This window comes from Mobula hypostoma, chromosome 18 (assembly GCF_963921235.1).
Source record: "Mobula hypostoma chromosome 18, sMobHyp1.1, whole genome shotgun sequence".
Taxonomy (NCBI): Eukaryota; Metazoa; Chordata; class Chondrichthyes; order Myliobatiformes; family Myliobatidae; genus Mobula; species Mobula hypostoma.
In genome coordinates, this window is record NC_086114.1 from 62,927,706 (window position 1) to 62,946,809 (window position 19,104).

The 19,104-nt window shown below is 46.8% G+C and overlaps 1 protein-coding gene and 1 long non-coding RNA gene across 3 annotated transcripts in view; one reads left to right on the forward strand and one right to left on the reverse strand.

The window, feature by feature from the left end:
* The window catches only part of LOC134358594 (uncharacterized), an 86,541-nt gene that overhangs the window by 53,818 nt on the left and 13,619 nt on the right, over window positions 1-19,104 (reverse strand). Inside the window, exon 2 of the long non-coding RNA XR_010020904.1 lies at window positions 15,744-15,912. This is a non-coding gene — a long non-coding RNA (uncharacterized LOC134358594). The remainder of the gene's footprint in view (window positions 1-15,743; window positions 15,913-19,104) is intronic.
* The window catches only part of LOC134358588 (microtubule-associated protein 1A-like), a 181,281-nt gene that overhangs the window by 50,934 nt on the left and 111,243 nt on the right, over window positions 1-19,104 (forward strand). The gene's annotated exons all lie outside the window — the stretch shown is intronic.

Consider the following 19,104-nt stretch of genomic DNA (forward strand, 5'->3'; position numbering starts at 1 on the left):
ATTCACCACCCTCTGGCTAAAGAAAATCCTCCTAATTTCTGTATAAAAAAAGGGACATTCTTCAATTCTGAGGCTGTGCCCTCTGATCCTAGACTCTCCCACTATTGGAAACATTCTCTCCACATCCATTCTATCTACGCCTTTCAATATTGGGTAAGTTTCAATGAGATGCCCACAGTGGTAATATCTGGATGTTGAACATGGGAGTTACATTACTGCATCATGTGTGCAAGAGGATAAACCTCTGTCCCTCCGTCATCGTCACTCTCTATCTCTGCCTCTTTCTCTTTAGCCCTCTCTACCTCATTGCTTCCCTCTCTCTGTCTACTCCTCGCTTTCTGTTTACCCCTCCCCCTCCATCGTCCCTCTCCCTATCTAGCAATTAATTTCCAAAAACAAAACAAAATCAAAGCTCCATTAAATCCCTCAATGTGTCAGATGTTGTGCTTTGTCCAGTTGTGGCTACATTTTCTCCCTGTGGCACTGATAATATAGGGGACCTCATTGCCTGGGATGTAATTTGTGAGAAACATCCCAGAGAGCCCATGATTCCTGAATTACTATGATGGCAGGGCTGCCAAAACCAATTCCCAATGCCTAGACTCATGAAGGATCAGGTAAACCCAAAACAAATCCAAGATCAGGCTCGTTGAAGAATATTGGAAGTGTAAGAGTGGAATGGAAAGGGAAACTTAAGAAAAAAAATCAGAGGTGTGAAAAGTCAAGTCAAGGACAATCCAGAAATGTTTTGTGTGCACATAAACAGAATAATTTCGGAACCAATGATCATTATATTGGCAGGCAGTGGATATGCTGAGGTCCTTAGTCCTTAAGAATGTTGTGGGGACTCAGGGTTGGGTTGTGATGTGGTAGTTAAGGAGGATGTGTGTGAAAGATTGGATGGGATAAGTATGGTACAAGAGGAAGTGTAAGGGATTTAGTACCTTTGAAAGTGGTTATCTCAGGCTGTTAAAAGGAACAAGGGAGGCATTGTGGAGCTCTGGATTACAGTTGCTCCATCTCTCTCGACTCCTTGGGTACCAGAAGATTGGGGGTCTGTAAATGTGATACCCGTAAAGGGGAATGGAAGAAGTTGAGTAATCACCAGCCAGTTAGTTTAGCATCACTGCAGGGAAAATATTGGAATCCATTTCTAGGGCTCACTATAAACCTTCACTGAAAATGTACAAGTTAATCATGGACTGTCAACATTCCAGTAATATCGTCCCTCTCCCCTTTCGCTTCTTTTCTGTTCCACAGTCTTGTTTTGCTCTTGCCCCTTTCTCTTCTCACCTGCCTATCTCCTCCCTCCTTGTGCCTCTCCTCCGTTCCTTTCCCCCAGGGTCCACTCTCCTCTTCAACATTCCTTCATCAGCCCTTCACCTTTTCCACACGTCACCTCCCACCTCCTTACTTCATCTCCCTCCACACGCCCAGCTTGCCCTCTCTCCTGGTCTTACCTGCCAGCTTGCCCTCCTTCCCCTCCTCACACCCCCTCATTCTGGCCTCTTCCCCCTTCCTTTCCAGTCCTGATGAGGACTCTCAGCCCAACACGTCCACCGTTTGTTCCTTTTCATATATACTATCTGACCTGCTGTGTTACATGGATTTGTCGAGGGGAAGCTGTGTCTAAATAACTCAGTTCAATAGTTTGAGGATGGGAGAGAGCAGTTCATTTGATACAGGGCTCCACAGTAACTTTTCCCTATAACTCAGCTTCTCAACTTCCTCTGTAATGTATTTTGTCTGTGATTCTGAAGTTCATTCGCGTGATTATGTACAGGGTTGATTATCAATCTCGACTCCTACAGAGGGCACTGCAGCCTCTTTAATCATTCAAGTCAACCCACTAACACTGAAGTGGAGGCTTTAAGCAGCAGCTCATTCCTTCTCATAAACACCTGCTCTCAGATGCTACAAGTAGTGTGTTTCAGTCTGACTCTTCCCTGTAGCTGATCTGAATCGCCCGCTACATCTCTCAGTGATAACACAAAGTGAAGACTCGGCAAAGCCATAAATTAAACAGCTCTGGAAACCTTTGATACAATGCTGATTCTGGTTTCTCATGCATCAAGGTGACATGAGCAACTAATCAATTTCCCCTCTAGACCACTGAAGGCAGACATTTTGTGTTACTTGCCTTTATTTTCATTTTCTTCCATTTTCCTTTCATCCCATGCCTGACTCCAATCCCTCAGCTCAGATCCAGCTTCTAGTTGGATCCTAGTTTATTCATTTATTTATTATTGAGTGATGCAATGTGGCATAAGCTTTCCTGGCTCTTTGAGCCAAGTCGCCAGCAACCCACTGGTTTAATCCTAGCCTAATCACAGGACAATTTACAATGACTCATTAACCTTCTAACCGGTGTCTTTGGACTGTGGGAAGAAACCGGAGGAGGATGTGCAAACTCCTCTCAGATGACATTAGAATGAACTCCGAACTCCAATGCCCCGAGCTGTGATAGTGTCGCACTAACTCCCATGCTGCTGTGGTGCCCTAATCTGAGGGTCGTGACCCTGACCCAGCTTCCCAACCCCAGTAAGGACTCCTGAGGCTCCCAACACCTTGTCCTGACTTTCCAAGTCAAACTAAGCCCGACAACTAACCCTTCCTCCCATCCTCAGACAGCTCCTGGACAAACCCTACTGATAAGCTCGTAACAGTTAGTTTTGTGTTCTGCCTTTGGTAGCTCAGGTAGACCGTCCTCGGACGAAACGAGTTCTGGCAGGTTCTGACTGATAGAAGAACAATATCAAGCAACACACATCAAAGTTGCTGGTGAACGCAGCAGGCCAGGCAGCATCTCTAGGAAGAGGTGCAGTCGACGTTTCAGGCCGAGACCCTTCGTCAGGACAAGGTTTATTATTACTGACATGTGCCATAAAATTTGTTGTTTTGTGGCACCAGTACAGTGCAAGACATAAACATTACTATAAGTTAAAATTAAAAATAGTGCAGAAGAGGAATGGCGAGGTAGTGTTCATGGGTTTGTAGTCTGTTCAGAATCCTGACGGCAGAGGGGAAGAAGCTCAAAAAAATTCAAAAGTAAAAGTAAAAAGGTACTGTGTATGTCACCATGTACTACCCTGAGATTCATTTTCTTGCAGGCATTTACAGGAAATAGAATAGAATACAATTCAATTTATGAAAACCTGTACATAAACAAAGATTGACAAGCAACCTATGTGCAAAAGAAGGCAAAGATGTAGATAAAAAGAAATGCAGAGAGCATCAGTTGTAAAGGGTCATTGAACATGATTCTGTAGGTGGTGGGGTCAGTTCAGAGGTGAGGTGAGTGAAATTACCCAGGCTGGTTCAGCAGCCTGAAGGTTGAAGGGTAATAACTGTTCCTGAACCCGATGCTGTGGAACCTAATGCTCCTGTATCTCCAGCCTGATGGCGGTAGTGAGCAGCTGTTCCTAAAACATTAAGTGTGGTTCCTCACTCTGTGGCTGAGTTGAGAGCTTCCTCCTCTTGCTGAAAATCAGGTGAAGTTTTGAATAGTGAACCTAGATGATGCCTCACCCTGCTATACCCAAGATCTCTGCCTGGCCAGCTGACCCAAACTTGATGGGTCCAACCATTATAATTATAAGTCCTTGGGCTCAGGCCAGGATTGGATTGTCAATGGAATTCTGATTTTATCTCTCAGCAGCTCTCTACCATACCTCAAGGTCAATCAGTGGCCCATCAAGGATTCCTGGGAAGCTGAGGTTTAGCTAAGATGTTGTTAACCAGTGTGATGGGTTCGAGAGGCAAGGTGACCTCTGTATTTCAGCATGAGGGAGAGTCTACTGTCCTCTGAGTGTTAACTGAGGGAGGAAAGTTTCCTTGGGATGGATTGGTAGTAATGGGGAATGTGGCTGGTATCGTAGTGTAGCAGTTAACCTAATGGTTTACAACACCCACAGTCAGCAATCGGGGTTTAATTCCCACTGCTGTCTGTAAGCAGTTTTTATGATCTCCCCATGACCACATAATGCTCCAGTTTCTTCCCACACTCCAAGGACTTAAGGAATAGGGTTAGTAATCTGTGGACATGCTATCTTGGTGCCGGAATCATGGCAACACTTGTGGGCTGCCCCCAGCACAATCCTTGCTGACTTGATTTGATACAAATGTTGCATTTCACAGCATCAATGTACATGTGTCAGTTAAAACCGATCTCTCAAAGGCAAGTCCCTCCCTGGCAATCTCCATGTGAGATCATTGCCATGAAAACGCCCAATTATTCCATGTGCCAGCAGTCACAGCCAATTTTTTTTATCGTTCTCTCCCAGTAATTAGCAGAGTTAGTCAGACGTGTTGGCCCAACGTGATAATTAGACGCTTTCCTCCCCACGTCTGAGCAGGCAAGATTGAAGTGGGAGGGCTAGCTTATTCCTAACAGCATCTCCACAAGTAAGTGTGATTGGAACAATAGTCACCTGACCCAACAAAACCTATAAATGAGGAAGGAGCCAACTGTCGGAGCTCACTCCTAAAGGAACAAAATTAGAAAGCAAAAGTCACAATTAAAGCAGTACCATGGACAGCTCCGGATAGAAACAGGTAATATCAGGATGTTGCTTTGACTTAGCGAACTGAGTTACAAGGAGACATTTCATAGACTAGGACTTATTCCCTGGAACGTAGGTGACTGAGCAGTGACCAAGTAGAGGTACATAAAATCGTGAGAGACACAGATGAGGTGAAAGCTTATTGTCTTATTTTCTCAGGGAAGGGGGTACTAAAAACAAGAGGGCATAGTTTTATGATCAGAGGGGAGAGGATTAAAAGGGATGTCGGGGGAAACTCCTTCACACGAAAGATGGTGTTTATTCGGAAGCAGAGGCTGAGGTAGGAACATAAGCAATTTGGGTAGGTACATGAATGGAGAGTTTGAGGGTGATGGGAAAGTGCGGGCTGTTGGGACAGCTCACTGGGCAACACAGTCGGCGCGGATGAGTTGGGCTAAAGCTGGCTCCCTTCGCTGTCTGGCTGTCTGCCATCTGCAAAACGCAGCTGCCCCAGACAAAACGGCTGCTGACACTCTGAACAAGTCCCAGTTAAAGGCCCCCCTCTGTCAGCACGATCCTGCCCCTATGATGGAGGCAAGGCCTAATCAGGAGATGCCAACTCCCCAGCACCTGGAGAATGCAGGAGCTAAAGTCTGGTCGTCTAGACACTGTGCTGAGGGAAAACTTCACAAGTTAAATTGTGAAGCCCATACTTTATGGGCTTCTTTCATTAAATTGAAGCCCATACTTTTCATTCTCTGCCATTCATCTCCATCGCTAACCACAGTAACACACGGCTGTTCCGGACTCGAGATTCAGGATTAGTCTTATGTTCCTCGGAACAAACGGTGAAATGCGTCACGTACATTACTAACCGACACAGTCCGAGGGTGCACCGGGGCAGCCCGCAAATGTTGCCATGCTTCCAGCACCGATGTGCTGTAAGAGGCTTTGAGACTCTGAAACTATCCCCTAGTCCGAGTGATATGGCTATAACACAAGGAGATAGTGGGCATACAACCTAACAAACCCACTTCTGTTCAATAAGATCATTGTTGTTGACTTCCCAGACAGTCCCTATAGTCCGTTAAAGTAGACAAAGTGGATGGCCAGAGACTTTTTCCCAGGACGGAAGTGGCTAATACAAGGGGGCATTATCTTAAGGTGATTGGATAAAAGTATAATGCGAGGGATATCAGAGAGAAGTTTCTAACCAGAGTGGAACATGCCACTGGGCTGGTGGTCAAGGCAGACACATAAGGAACATTTAAGATAGGCACAAGGATGAAAGAAAAGTGGAGGGCTATGTGGGAGAGGTTAATCCTAGAGTCACCACAATGTTGTGGGCCGAAGGGCCTGTACTGTGCTGTTCTATATTCAATGGGTTCCCTACAAGAAATAAATCCATTGACCGAGGCCTTGAATCTCCTAAATGACGGAGTGATTGAGGAGGTGCTTGAGTGTGAGAAAGCCAAATACCAGGAGCTGGTAGGACAGTGCCAGAGACAGGGGTGAAGGGGACAATGCAAGCCCAGGGAGGTAAGGGTGTTAGAGGTTTTGCTGACTGCTTGTTGTGCAGACCTACTCTCTCCTGGACATTACAGGAGTTGTGAAGAGCCATCAGGACCTGCAGAGGCTGCTGAACAAGCCTCCAGATGGCTATGGATCAAGAGGTGTGACCTGTGGACCAATGCTGCTGATCAGCCCTGGCTGGGTTGCCTGGGCGAGAGTGTTTGGTGTTGAAAAACCAGAAACACCCGGTGACCCCAGGTTACATCACTGATCATGTGTCCCAACGCATCCTAGGATGTATCTCAGTATCAGTATTCACAGCTCTGAGACACAGGGAATTCCAAAGATCACAATCCAGGAAATACCACCCCAACCTGTAACATAACCTTTAAAGTCCAGGGATTGTTCTGGGAAATCTATGTCCCTTTGATACCAGCATCCCCTCCCTCACAAGCAGTGGCCCAGACTTTGTCCCTTTCCCTATGCAAAGTGGCTGACTGTTGAACTTTGTATAACTCAACACAACACACATGAGGTCAGCAGTCTGAGGTCACCGAGTCCGGGGCCTAGGTCTGAGGTCTGAGGCCCGATTGTGGCTTGAAGTCCCAAGATCTGGAGGTCAGGATGTCCTGACCTGGTAAGGGGCGGAGGGCAGGAAGGGGTTTGTTTTGCTGTTGTTGGATTTGTCCTGCTGAACAGCAGGGTAGCGTAGCAGTTAGTGCAACGCTTCACAGCGCTAGCCGGAAGTTAGAGAAATTGATGTTCCCAGCATCAGGTTGGAGGCTACCCAGATGGGTTTAGATTCCCGCTGCTGTCTGCAACGATTTGGTGTGTTCTCCCTAGGATCGCGTGAGCTTCCTCCAGGTGCTCTGGTTTACTCTCGCATTCAAAACGTGCATGGGTCCGGGTTAGTAAGTTGTGGGCAAAGCTATGTCAGCGCCAGAGGAATGCCACTGCCTGCTGATTAGATTTAGTGCAAATGACACATTTCACTGTATGTTTCAATGTACATGTGACAAATAAAACTTCTGAAAAGTCTCGGCCCGAAATGTTGACTGTCTGTTCATTTGCATAGATGCTGCCTGACCTGCTGAGCTCCCCCAGCATCTTGTGTGTGTTGCTCTGGATTTCCGGCGTCTACACAGTCTCTTGTGTCTATAATCTTTGTCTCACTGTGGCAATGCCATGTTGGTGCCGGAAACATGGCGATACTTGCGGGCTGCCCCCAGTAAATTCTCGGACTGCGTTGGCTGTTAATGCAAATGACACATTTCACTGTACGTTCTGATGTACTTGTGACTAATAAATCTAATCCTGAACAGCCATTTCTCATATAACTGGCTAGCGATGGAGATGAATATGAGAGAATGAAGATAGTATGCACCTTAATTTAATGCCTAGTGAGGTTTTTTCTTACCACAGTGTCCAGGAGACCAGACTTTAACTCCTACATTCTCCAGGGTGGTCCTGGGGAGTTGGCAGCTCCTGATTAGGGCTCGTTTCGGTCGTGGAGCCAGAACTGTGCTGACGGAGAGAGAGGGGGACTGTCACTTTAAGTAGGGCTTGTTCTGTGTGTCGGCAGTCCAGCCGTCTGCAGCGTTGCAATGTCTGAGGCAGCTGCGTGCCGCAGATGGCAGACGGCTGGAGTGTGAGGTCATTCACGTTGCCGGGTTACCGAGGCAGGAATGCTTCAGCGCACAGTGTGGGGTGGTCGCATCTCAGGCTTCAGCACAGAGTTTACCACCGGTGTGGAAAAGCAGAGAGGAGGGCTAGAGGGGCGACCAGGCAGGATGATGCTGCAGTGTTCAGTATGTGCTGGATCCATTTCCCTACTTTGCCAAGATTCAGGGCCTCACTCCAGAAACATTTTTTGAGAGAAAGCTGAAGGTAGTTTTCAGGAACACAGTGGATTCTGCAGATGCTGGAAATCTTGAGTAACACACACAAAGTACTGGGTGAATTCAGCAGGTCAGGCAGCTTCTATGGAAAGGAATAAACAGCCGACTTTTCAGGCCGAGACTCTTCATCAAGACAGCAAAGGAAGGGGGCAGAAGCCAGAATAAGAAGGTGGGGTTTGGGGAGAGGAGTAGAGGGAAACAGACTGTTGACATTTCAGGTTGAGGCCCTTCATGTGGATCTTGACCCAGTGTAGTCCCCCAATATTGTGTGTTGTTCCAGATTCCAAAATTTGGCGTCTTTTGTGCCTTCAGCTCAGACGTTACTCCTCTGTGATTCTATAACCAGGTACTGGCCCTACTTGCAATGGGCTCCTAATCTGAGCATTAAGGTAATTCTGCTGATTATGCTGTCCGTTCCTTCACTGGCCCAGTCGGTCAGAATCTGACTGATGTTGGGTAAATTAAGTCTCCGTGTGAGCTCACCGTTGCCCTGGAAACCATGCTCACCACTCCATTCTCAAAGGTGAATGCAGACAAGTGCCGAGCCATTGCTGTATAATTTAACCCCTGACTTAGAGCAGTGGAAAAGTTTCAGTTTGGCTTATTGTCATGTACACCAGACTGCAACAAAGTTCCTTGTTTGTGTGGAGCTCACAAAGTAACAGTGTAGCTGGTAATAATGACTACAGCGACTGACGGCTCTGGGCCTCGACTCACTGGAAGGAGGGGGAATCTCACTCAAACTTATTGAATGTTGAAAGGCCTCGATAGAGTGGATGTGGAGAGAATGTTTTCTATGGTGAGGGAGTCTAGGACCAAGGTGCACAGCCTCAGAATAGGCCATAAGATACAGGAACAGAAATAGGCCATTTGGCCCATCGATTCTGCTCTGCCATTTCAACATGGCTGATCCGTTTCCCTCTCGGCCCCAATCTCCTCCCCTCCTGACCAGTCAAGAACCTATCAACCTCTACCTTAAATATACCAATGATTTGGCCTCCACAGCCATCGTTGGCAAAGAATTTCACAGATTCACCACTCTCTGGCTAAAGAAATTCTGCCTCATCTCCATTCTCTATTCTTCTGACTATGGAGTCCCCTATCTCCACAGTAGTCCTCTTCAAAGCCACAGTGCCAGAGACCTGGTTGCTGTGGCTCCAATATGGTCTTATGAGCACAAACCAGTAGAATGGTAAGCCCTGTGGTTTGCATGACATCCATACAGATCAATACATTGCATTATGGGTCTGGGCCTGTACTCACTGGAATTTTTAAGAATGAGGGGGGAATCTCATTGATAGGCCTAGATAGAGTGGATGTGGAGTCTCGGATCAGAGGGCACAACCTCAGAATACAAGGATATCCCTTTAAAACAGAGATGATGAGGAATTTCTTTGGTCAGAGGGTGGAGTTCATTGCCACAGATGGCTAAGGAGGCCAAGTCATTGGGTACATTTAAAGTGGAGGTTGGTAGGTTCTTGATTAGTCAGGGCATTGGAGGTTACGGGGCGAAGGCAGGAGAGTGGGGTTGAGAGGGAAAATTGATCAGCCATAATGGAATGGTGGAGCAGATGCAATGGGCCGAATAGCCTCATTCTGCCCATTGCATCTGCTCCACCATTCCATTATGGCTGATCAATTCGTCTAACAGCGGGTTGAGATACCACAAGAGAAAATAATAACAGAATCCAGAATAAAGTGTGACAGAAAAAGTGCAGTGCAGGCAGACAGTAGCGTGAAAGGCGATAACGAGGTAGACTGTACGGTTAAGATTTTGTCTTATTGTCCCAATTTCCCGCATCCAACCCATAACTCTCTAAGCCCTCCCCTTCCAGGTACCAATTCAAGTGCCTCTTAAGTGATACTATTGTCCCTACCTCAACCACTTCTTCTGGCAGCATTTCATATACAGTACTTTGTGAAAGGTTGCCTCTCAGGTCCCTTTCAAATCTTTCCCCTTTCACCCCAAACCTCGTTGTGGATGCCACTACTCTGGGGAAAAGACCATTACCATCCACCTTATCTGGGCCTCTCATGATATTAAAAACTCTATAAATGCTCCCTCATTCTCCTACATTATAAGGAATAAAGATCTAGCCTGGCCAACTTCTCCCAACAATCAGACATTCTAGTCCTGGTAACATCCTCGTAAATCTTCTCAGCGCTCTTTCCAGTTTATCAGCATCTTATAACCGAAGTGAAGAGACAGAGGATGGGGAGGTTGGCGCACAAGTAGAGACAGCTTGTAGGGGGTTTGTGAGGAAGGACAGGCAGATGTTAGAGCAAAGATGCACTCAGCCTGATAGTTTGAGATGTGTCTATTTTAATGCAAGGAGTATCATAAACAAGGCGGCTGAGCTTAGAGCGTGGATCAATATGTGGAACAGTGACGTTGTGGCCATTACAGAGACTTGGATGTCTCAGAAGCAGGAATGGCTGCTAAGGCTTTAGATGTTTCAAAAAGAACAGAGAGGGAGGCAAAAGAGGTGGGGGCATGGCACTGCTAATTAGGGATAGTGTCATGGCTGCAGAAAAGGAGGACGCCATGGAGAGCTGGTCTACTGAGTCAGTGTGGGTGGAAGTCAGAAACAGGAAAGGGGCAATAACTCCACTGGGTGTTTTTTTAATAGACCCCCCCCCAATATTAACAGGGTCATCAAGGAGCAGGTAGGGAAGCAGATTCAGGAAAGGTGCAATAATAATAGGGTTGTTGTGATGGGTGATTTTAACTTTCCTAATATTGATTGGCATCTCAATGAGAGCAAGGGGTTTAGAATGGGGTGGAGTTTGTTAGGTGTGTTCAGGAAGGTTTCCTGACGCATATGTAGATAAGCCAATTGGAGGAGAGGCTGTACTTGATCTGGTACTGTATTGGGACATGAACCTGGTCAGATGTCAGATCTCTCGGTGGGAGAGTGTTTTGGAGATAGTGACCACAACCCTATCTTCTTCACCATAGCGCTAGAGAGGGATAGGAGCAGACAATTTGGGAAAACATTTAAATGGGGTAGGGGGAAATATGAAACTATTAGGCAGGAACCTGGGAGTAGATGTTCTCAGGGAAATGCACGGCAAAAATGTGGCAAATATTCAGGGAACCTTTGCATGGAGTTCTGCATAGGTATGTTCCATTGAGGCAGGGAAAGAATGGTAGGGCTAAAGAACCATGGTGTACAAAAGATGTAGAAAATCTAGTTAAGAAGAAAAGAAAAGCTTATGAAAGGTTCAAGAAACTAGGTACTGTTAGAGTTCTAGAAAATTACAAGGTTGCTAGGAAGGAGCATATGAATGGAATTGGGAGAGCCAGAAGGGGCCATGAGAAGGCCTTGGCTAGCAGGAATATGGAAAACCCTGATACATTCCACAAGTACGTGAAGAGCAAGAGGATGAGCCGTGTGAGAATTGGACCAATTAGGTACAATAGTGGAAAGGTGTGCATGGAGTCAGAGGAGGTAGCGGAGATACTTAATGAATACTTTGCTTCAGTATTCACCAATGGAAAGGTCTTTGGCAATTGTGGGATAACCTGCAGTGGACTGAAACGCTTGAGGATATAGACATTAAGGAAGAGGATGTGCTGGAGCTTTTGAAAAGCATTAAGTTAGATAAGACACCTAGACCAGATGATATACCGGTATACCCCAGGCTACTGTGGGAAGTGAGGGAGGAGATTGCTGAGCCTCTTGCAATAATCTTTGCGTCATCAATAGGGATGGGAGAACTACCAGAGGATTGGAGGGTTGCAAATGTTGTTCCCTTGTTGGAGAAAGGGTTTAGAGATAACTCAGGAAATTATAGACCAGTGAGTCTAACTTCAGTGATGGGCAAGTTGTTGGAGAAGATCCTGAGAGGCAGGATTTATCAGCATTTGGAGAGACATAATCTGGTCAGGGATAGTCAATATGACTTTGTCAAGGGCAGGTCGTGCCTTACGAGCCTGATTGAATTCTTTGAGGATGTAACAAAACACATTGATGAAGGTAGAGCAATGGATGCAGTGTATATAGATTTCAGTAAAGCATTTGATAAGGTTCCCCATGCCAGGCTCATTCAGAAAGTAAGGAGGCATGGGATCCAAGGAGACCTTGCTTTGTGGATCCAGAATTGGCTTGCCCACAGAAGGCAAAGGGTGGTTGTAGATGGTTCCTATTCTGCAAGAGGTCGGTGACCAGTGGTATCTGCAGGGATCTGTTCTGGGACCCCTCCTCTTTGTGATTTTTATAAATGACCTGGACGAGGAAGTAGAAGGGTGGGTTAGTAAGTTTGCTGATGGCACAAAGGTTGGGGGTGTTGTGGACAGTCTGGAGGGTTGTCAGAGGTTACAGTGGGACATTGATAGGCTGCGAATTGGCAGATGGACTTCGATGCAGATAAGTGTGAAGTGGTTCACTTTGCAAGGTCCATTTTGAAGACAGAATATAATATAAATGGTAAGACTCTTGGCAGTGTGGAGGATCAGTGAGATCTTGGGGTCCATGTCGATAGGACACTCAAAGCTGCTGCGCACGTTGACAGTGTTAAGAAGGTGTATGGTGTGTTGGCATTCATCAACCGTGGAATTGAGTGTGGGAGGATAAGACTGTATACATAATTGTTTTATATGCATATATGTACAGTCAGATATGCAATCTGGATCAATGTGTATTGATCAATCTGATGGCCTGGTGAAAAGCTGTTCTGGCCTTACTGCTGTGGTACCATTTGCCAGATGGAAGCAGCTGAAACGGTTTGTGGTTGGAGTGGCTGACGTCTCTGATGATTATCTGAGCTTTTTTTATGCACCTGCTGCTGTAAGTGTCCTGAAAGTTCACATCCACAAACGGGCTGGGATGTCCGCACCACTCTCTGCAGAGCCCTGTGATTGAGGAAAGTACAGTTCCCATACCAGACAGTGATGCAGCCAGTCAGGATGCTCTCAATCGTGCCCCTGTAGAAAGTCCTGAGGATCTGGGGACTCACGACAAACTTCTTCAGCTGTCTGAGGTGAAAGAGGCGCTGTTGTGCTTTTATCACCACACAGCTGGAATGTGCAGTCCAGGTGAGATCCTCTGTGATGTGTATACCAAGGGACTTGAAATTACTCACCCTCATAACTACAGTTCCATTGCTGTCAGTAGGGGCTAGACTGTCTCCGTTCCTCCTGTAATCCACGATCAACTCCTTTGTTTTTTCAACATTGAGGGAGAGATTGTTTTCTTGGCGCCACTGTGTCAGGGCATTGTCTCCTCCTATGTAGACTGTCGAATCATTGTTGGAGAGAAGGCCTGTCAATGTCGTATCGTCTGCAAATTTGATCAGGAGGTTGGAGCAGTGCATGGCAACACATCTGTGGGTATATAGAGAGCAGAGGAGAGGGCTCAGGACACAGACCTGGGGGTTCCTGTTTTGAGGGGCAGAGGTGAGGGTGCCCATCTTTACCACCTGTAGGCGATCTGACAGTAAGTCCAGGATCCAGCTGCACAAGGCGGGGTGCAGAATACGGTCTCTGAGCCTCTTGTCAAGCCTGGGGGGAGCTTTGGTTCAAGAAACTGATGATTGAGGGATAATATCTGTTCCCAAATCTGCTGGTGTGAGCCCTGAGGCTCCTTTACATTCTTCCTGATGGCAGCAGTGAGAAGAGAGCATGACCTGGTTGGTGGGGGTCCTTGATGATGGATGCTGCTTTGCTGTGACAACTGTGATGTGCTCAGTGGTGAGGAGAGCTTTACCCATGATAGACTGAGATATATCCACTACTTTTTATAGGATTTTCTGTTCAAGGGCATTGGTATTTCCATACCAGACTGTGATGCTGCCAGTCAATATACTCTCCACCGCACATCTATAGGAGATCTATAAAATTACATATCTGTATAATGACACAGGGCATCTTACTAAGTTAAGGGCAGTAAGATGCTTTTGGCCCCCACTACTTCTCACCCCGTCTCCCTGACCAGCAAGGAAGAGGCTCGGACTTGGTACTTTCCAGAGTCAAACAGTTTGGCAAAGTTTCCTAACCAGTCTCGCATGAAGAACATCTGCTTGGAAGGGTAAAGTGACTGGGCACTTGGGAACAGAATTCCAGCTGAGGGCAAGCTTGCTGGAAGAAGGGGAGCATGTTAGCAGTCTAGCCCCACCAGCCCGGTTAAAGGTCCCAACTGCTACTGACCTCCTGTGACTTCAAGGGCTGGACAAGATTGCAGTGAGGAAAGAGCTTTGTGTTTGCAAGTCCTGATGCAGGGTCTCAACCCAAAGGCTCGACACTTTTTCCTCCCCCCAGATACTGCTCGACCCACTGACTTCCTCCAACAGATTGTTTATTGCTCCAGATTCCAGCATCTGCAGTCTGTCTCTCCAGTACTGGCGGAATGGCCGGTCCTGACCTCTCGAGACCCCCAAAGTTCTTTCCAGAAGGATTATGGTCACTTTTGAAAACGCAGGTGAAAATATTGTCGTCTTTGAGTTGTCATGCACTGTGAAATTTCCCCCGAAGCGCTTGACGCGGTTTTAACAAAAAAACACTCCAGACTTTTTTGTGCCATTTTCAGGTGGACATTTTAGGAGTTGGCGAGGAGCCAGTGCTCCGCATTGACTGCTCTTAAACTAGGCCACAGACCTAAAATAGGAGCTCTCGGGAATAGGCTGTAAGTGGGCCAGCCTGTTGTTTCTGGGTACACCTCATCATCCTCTGCTGAAGGACTGGGTACAACAGTTTTAATACAATTATACTGAAGGTTGGTTGACAATTATCCAGATTTTATTTGTCTTGTTTATTTTCGAAAATGGGACAAACTAAGTTGATGCCAGTGTTGCAGCTGTACTGGAACGGGTTGGCCAAAGGTGACTTGATAGAGATGATAAGAGTTATTTATTTATCCCGGTATGCCGCCCAGCAGTCCCCCGATTTAATCTGAGCCTAATCACAGGAAAGTTTACAATCACCAATTAACCTACAAACCAGTGTGTCTTTGGATTCTGGAAAGAAAGTGGGGCAACTCACAGGGTCACAGGGAGAACGTATAAACTCCTTCTGGGGAGCAGTGGGATTTGAACCCGGGTCATCCGCACGGTAAAGTGTTGTGTTAACCACTATGCTACCATGCTGTTAGAGACCGAGTGGACAGCCAGAGACTTCTACCCCGGGCAGCAATGAAGGGGCAAAATTTTAAGGTGATTAGAGGGAAATACAGGGAGATAGCAGAGGCAGGTTTTGTGTACAGACTGGTGGGTGCCTGGGACACTCTGCCAGGGGTGGTGGCAGAGGCAGGTACATCAGGGACATTTAAGAAACTCTTAGATAGCACATGGATGAAAGAAAAATGGAGGGTTATTTGGGAGGGAAAGGTAATATTGATCTCCGAGTAGGTTAAAAGGTCAGCACATGATTGTGGACCAAAGGGCCTGTACTGTGCTGGACTTTCCTAATCCTGTTTGTTTAGAAAGAAGAAGATAGCAGAGTATCACAGCTTTCATCGCCAATGAGCTGGCAGTCTGCCAGTGTCCCACAACTGCCCCACCTCTATACCCAAGTGCACTGCAACAGGACAATGTAGGAGTGAGCTGCTTCACTGCTGCCGTTCCCAACAGCTCTGAGAGCAGCCAGCTCCGTCTGCAAGTGCCTGTACCTCAGCAGAGGTAGGCTGCAAGGGCATTCATAATCTGCCAGCCTCGTTGTGAAGCTCTTCAGCGCTACAGCCCCAAGCAATGTGACACTATGTGTCCTATATCCAACATAGCAAAAAATATTCTTGCACAGAATTTACCACAAAGGAATCTGATTTCTTAGTCCTTTACCTTTTCCATCTATCACCTCGCAGCTTTGCACTTCATCCCCGCCTCTCCCTTCACCTACCAGCTTGCACTCGTTCCCCTCTTCCCAGCTTATTCTGGCTTTTCTTCCCATCCTTTCCAGCCTGATGAAAGGTCTCGGCCCGAAACATCGACTGTTCCTCTCTGTAGATGCTCCCTGACCTGCGGAGTTCCTCCAGCATTCTGTGTGTGTTGTTCTGGATTTCCAGCACCTGCAGAATCATTTGTGTTTACAGCAAAGGAGTTCTGCTCTGCGTCTGTGTCTCCAGCCCACATGAGCATCACCCACGCCTCCCAGCTTCGCCTGTCATCCACCTTTCTGCTGAGAGAGCAAACTGAGGCCACGTCTGCCCTCTCAGCTTAACCACCCAAGGAAAGATGGGTGGGGGAATTCTCCCCAGACGCCAGGAAACAAATGTTCAACCAACACATGTCCTGCTGCTTTTCATGGGATCCAGTGTGAGTCCATAAGACATATGATCAGAATCAGTCCATGTGGTCCATGTGGTTCATAGAGCCCCAATCTATAATGGTTGATTTGTTTTACCTCTCAACCCATCTCCGGCCTGCTCCCTGTAACCTTTGACACTCTGATTAATCAAGAACCTATCAATTTCCACTTTAAGTATACTCGATGACTTGACCTCCACAGCTGCCTGTGGCAATGAGTTTCCCAAATTCACCACTCTCTGGCTAAAGAAATTCCTCCTCATCTCTGTTCGAAATGGACGCCCCTCTATTGAGGCTGTGCCCTCTAGTCCTAGGCTCTCCCACTAGAGGAAACATTCTGCCACTCTGTGTGGGCCTTCTTCTAAACCCCAGAGAGTGCAATCCCAGAGGAATCAAACCTTCCTCATGCGTTAACCCTTTCATTCCTGGGATCATACTCGCAGACCTCCTCTGGACCCTCTCCAATGTCAGCACATCCTTTCTTAGATAAGGGGCCCAAAACTGCTCACAATACCCCAAGTGAGGCCTCACCAGTGCTTTACAAAGCCTCGACATTACACTCTTGGTTTTATATTCTAATGCTTTAGAAATGAAAGCTAACATTGCATTTGCCTACTTTACTACTGACTCCACCCGCAAGTTAGTCTTTAGGGAGTTCTACACTGGGGCTCCCAAGTCCCTTTGTATCTTGTATTTTTCTGAATTATCTCCCTGTCTTGAAAATAGTATGCTCCTTTATTCCTTCTACCAAAGTGCACTGCATTCCATCTGCCAGCATCCCCTGCTTGTGGAAAACTTGGCAGATACAAGGGCCGTTTTCCTGCATAGAATCCAATCGAGACTCTGTGCTCCGAGTGTTCCTGTATGGTCCAGCCTCCCAGAGTGTATTTCATTGGCTGTCTACCCTTCGGGAGGAGCAGAGACCAAAACTTGCTCTCATCCAGGAACGAGAGACCAACCAACCAACAAATGAAATCACAGAAGATTTTAGAGGAACAAAAAAAATGTGGATGCTAGAATCTGCAGCATCAAGCAACCTGGGAGCTCAGGTCCTGAGGAATCTGCAGGAGGAGCTCAGGTCCTGACTTAAGGTTTTGGCCCGAAACATCAACAATTCCTTTCCTCCACGGATACTGTTTGACCAGCTGAGTTCCTCAAAGAGCTTGTTTGTTGCCACAGCAGATATTAAATGTGTCATTGATTACTTTAGTTTTAGCCACTGCACAGTGGGTAGCACGTTTAACACAGAGTGGTATGGGTGTGGGGTCGAATCCTAACGCAGAAGCTGGTATTGATTTATGATTGTCGCAGACGTACAAGGACGTCACAGGACTGGAGGACCTGAGTTATAAGGAAAGGTTGATCAGGTTTGGATGTTATACATTGTAGTGTAGGAGAATGAGGGGAGATTTGATAGAGGTATACAAAATTATGAGGGGTACAATATAGATAAGGTAAATGCAAGAAGGCCTTTTCCCCTTGGGATGGGTGAGACTAGATCTAGAGGTTATAGGTTAAGAGTGAAAGGTGTAAAATTTAAGAGAACCTGAGGGGCAACATCTTCACTCAGAGGGAAGTGAGAGTGTGGAACAGCTGCTAGTGGAAATGGTAGATGTGGGTTTGATTGCAACATTTAAGAGTAATTTGGTTAAGTACATGGAGGGGAGGGATATGGAGGACTTAATCCTGGTGCAGGTGAATGGGACGAGGCAGAATAACAGCCCAGCACGGTCTAGATGGGCCACAGGGCCTCTTTCTGTGCTGTAGTGCTCTGTGACTCCCTGTACCAAACTTGTCTTGCGTTTCTGTTCGTACAGATCAAACCATACACATTACATTGAGGTAGAACAAGTTAAAACAATAACAGAATGCAGAATGAAGTGTAAAAGCTACGGAAACCCTTTGGGTCATGCTGGGGCAGTGATGCACTGCTGCAGAAGCTGCCACTGAGTTATCAAAGGAAGGTTCCCATTCTGTCTGAGGAGAATGCAGAAGATCCCATGGTCCCTATTTTGAAGGAGGGTAGCAGTTCACAGTCCTTCCCTTTTGGGCAGATGGGGCTCATCAGCCGTGGTTGGCAGCTCATCCAGGAGAATAAAAATTCTGATCTCAAACCTCTCTCGCCTTGCAACTATACCCACTCATTGGGAAGGCTTCAGGAGTAAATCCTGAGGAAAAGTCCCGAGCTTGTATCCATAAGCCAGTCCTACACTGAGATCAACACTGACTGGCGACTCTTGTTGCCAAAATGTATCGGTCTCTACTTTCTTTGCGTGGAGACAGGGAGCCTGCTGCATGAGCAAAAGTTTGCTCTCCATTTCCTACGGCCCTGGTTTGCGTGTGATGTTTAGGACACAGCATCCAAGGTCGTCCCCAACCAGCCGAGGACCTCGGCAGATCCCTCTGCTGCCTGACCAGTGTTTATCCCACCACCCGTCCCACTGCTCGATTTAACTTGGAGCTCATACCCCACCACCGTCCCAACTACGATTATTGACAACATTTTGGAGATATGATCGTATTCTTTGACTGGCACTCGAGTGTGTGTGTTTGCTTGAAAACAATCTGCAGGAAGAACGTAGCAGCATCAGTGGTGGGGGGATGGTGGTGCGGTGAGGAATTGCCAGTGTTTCAGGTCTAGACTCTGCATCAAGCTCCTACTGAGTTCCAATGCATGGTTCCTCTCCTGCCTCCTGCTGCTTGACCTTCTGAATTCCTCCAGTAGGTTGTGTTTTGCTCCAGGTTCCAATTTCTGCAGTCTCTGTTCTCTCCAGTGTGTTTGGTATGATGATCAGCTGCGTTGGGAGGTGTGTCGAGGCAATGCATTTTCTCTTCAAGGACGTGAGCATTTTGATGCAGTATATGTTGGATCTCAATGTGTTCTTTTGGGTTGTGTCACAACACTGATTTCATTCAACAGCTTTTAGCTGCATTGCAGATTTTTGAGTCTGTGA